General features: G+C 40.8%; 1 pseudogene; it reads right to left on the reverse strand.

Annotated features, from left to right (window-relative positions):
• Positions 1-1,295: 1,295 nt before the first annotated feature.
• On the reverse strand, positions 1,296-1,622 carry LOC148007724 (U6 snRNA-associated Sm-like protein LSm2 pseudogene; annotated as a pseudogene).
• Between the last annotated feature and the right edge of the window lie 1,293 nt (positions 1,623-2,915).

A 2,915-nucleotide genomic window follows, 5' to 3' on the forward strand; every position in this document is an offset into this window, starting at 1 on the left:
GTCAAAAGCATGTTCTGCATCTAAAGGCATGATCCTGTGGTTTTTTTGGTCTTCAGTTTGTTTATGTGGTGAATTACACTTATCGATTTACTTATGCAGGATCATCTCTGAGATGAAGCCTACTTAATTATGGTGGATAATTTTTGATGTGTTCTTATATGTAGTCTGCAAGTATTTGATTGAGCACTTTTGTACCTATGTTCTTAAAGGAAATTGGTCTGTATGTCTCTTTCTATGATAAGTCTTTATATGGTTTGGTTATCAGGTTAATTATGGCCTCATAAAATGAATTGGTCAATGTATCTATTTTGCAGAATAATTTGAGAGGTATTGACATTAACTTTTTTGGAAGTCTAATAGAATTCTGCACTTAAACCATCTGGCCCTGGTTTTTGGTTTTTGGTTTTTGGTTTTTGGTTTTTGTTGTTGTTGTTTTGTTTTGTTTTTGTTTTTATTTAGTTTTTTGATTGGTTGGTTGGTTGATTGGTTTTGGTTTGGGTGTTTTGTTTTGTTTTAGGATTTTTGTTTGGATTTTTTTGGTTTTGGTTGGGAGACTTTTAAAGGCTGCTTCTATTTCACTGGGGGTTATAGGTCTGTTTTAATTGTTTAATCTTGATTTAACTTTAATAAATTATCTATTTCTTTTAAATTTTCCAATTTGGTAGCATACAGGTTTTTAAAATGTATTCTTATAATTCTCTGGATTTCTTCAGTGTCTGTGGTTATGTCCTTTTCATTTCTAAGTTTTTAATTTGGATATTCTCTCTCTACCTTTTAGTTAGTTTGGATAAGAGTTTGTCAATCTTCTTAATTTTTTCAAAGAACCAACTTTGTTTCATTGGTTGATTGAGTTGTTCTGTTTCTGTTTTATTGTTTCGGCCCGGAGTTTGATGATTTCTTGATATCTACTCCTTTTAGATGTGAATTCTTTTTGTTCTAGAACTTTCAGGTGTGCTGTTAAGTTACTAGTATGATATCTCTCCAATTTACATTTTCAGTTTGCATCATAAGTTTTATTCCTGATGCGGGACAGATCTTTCCATCCCTCAAATGAATTGCATGTTGCCATGGAAGGGCCTAGGATGCTGCTCCCATTTCCAGGGACAGTGAGAAAAAGGTACAAACTGGGAGTCAGTACAGGAACAGTCTGCAGTTCCTGGTTCTCTTACCCTCCCTTCTCAACAGAGGAATTATCTCTTATCCATTCAGTTAAAAAGAAAAAAACAATCATTAACAAAACAAAACACACTGTAAGTATTGGGCAGGGGTGTCCTTGTCCTCAGTTGGACATCTAGTTATGGGTCACCAATGGGGAAGTGAGGGGGAGGGGAAAGGTGCCATCCTTGTTTCTGCCGAAGAGCTTCCTTCCTTGCTGCATCCTGTAGCAGCTGTGTGTCCTCCTCATCTGCTGGCAGTTGCACATAGCAGACGCCTGAGTCCCTGATGAAGCAGTTCTTAATGATAACATGTGAGGATATTTTTCAGGGTCTGTGACCCTGACGTCGGTTAGTTTGATATTGAGGGTCCACAGAGTGGACGGTTCCACAGATGCTCAGGTCATTCTCGAGTTCCACGACTACGTCCTTACCCACAAGGAACTTGGAAAAGGAGTGGAAGATCATGGTGCTGGCACCACTTGGGCAGCCGGACTGTGAACCGGAGGCAGGGCGGGAGCTAGAGCACAAGCCGGGGCAGTTCAGGATCACGCCTGCGAGAGGGGAACCACGAAAACCAAGGCTGAATCCAGTCTCAAACGGAGAGGATTTGGGTAGAGTAGAGAGAACCGCCAAACTGGGAAAAGGGCGAGACTTCCTCCAATTTTTTATGTAGGCACTTAGTGCTATGAACTTGCCACTTAAAATCACCTTCATTTGTGTCCCATAAAGTATGTTGTGATTCCATTTTTCTTCTATTCTCGAAATCTTTAGTTTCTTCATTAATTTCTGCCTTCACTTATTTTTTATTTGGTAGTGAGTTGTTCCGTTTCCATGAGTTTTTTTTTAACTTTCTATTATTGTTGTTGATACCCAGATTTACTCCATGGAAGTCAGATAAAGTACAAAGAATTATTTCAACGTTTTTGTATTTGCTGAGACTTGCTTTATGTCTGAGTACGCGAGTAACTTGGCAGAAAGTTCTTTGAGGTATTGAGAAGGTGTATTATTTTGTGTTTGGACAAAATGGTCCGTAAATATCTGCTAGGTCAAAATATATTTGGTTTATAACATCCATTGGCTCCAGCATTTCTCTGTTTAGTTTTTGTCTGGTTGATCTGTCTATTGATAAGAGTAGGACACTGAAATCTCCCACTAATAGTGTATGAGGGTCAATATGTATGTAACTTAAGCTGTAGGCATGTTTCTTTTACAGACTTAGATGCTCTTGTGTTGGGTGCATTGATGTTAAAAACTCCAATGTTGGACCTGGAGAGGTCAGTAGAAAAATACCCAATCACCTGCTGTGGTCACCACTACAATAGACAAATGTGTGATGGAGAGATGGAAGAGAAAGTGAAGTCAGGAGGTTCATACACTGTGGAGAAAGGTGAGGCTAGAGACTTGATGGCAATGAGGTCCTGGCCTAGACTGTCACCAAGGGCCATGTCTAGGTCCATGATCCTGCTGCATGGGGTCTGTGTAGATGTTTGTGGCCCAAGTTACCAGCAAAGGCCAAGCAGATGTCTGTGGTCTGGGCTACCTTGGATACCACAGGGATATCTGAGAGTCGTGTGGCCAAGGAGGACATGCTGATCCGAGTGGCCTGAGCTGCCACCTAAGGACTTGGGGATATCAGGGCCCATGCTGCTGCCAGGGGCCATGTCTGGGTCATAATCCTATGGCAGCCCAGGTCTGTATTGATGTCTCAGGTCTGTACTACCACCAAAGGCGGGACAGCCGGCCCTGCCCCTCACCACC

This window comes from Rattus norvegicus, chromosome 1, assembly GCF_021556685.1.
Source record: "Rattus norvegicus strain SHRSP/BbbUtx chromosome 1, alternate assembly SHRSP_T2T, whole genome shotgun sequence".
Classification (NCBI taxonomy): domain Eukaryota; kingdom Metazoa; phylum Chordata; class Mammalia; order Rodentia; family Muridae; genus Rattus; species Rattus norvegicus.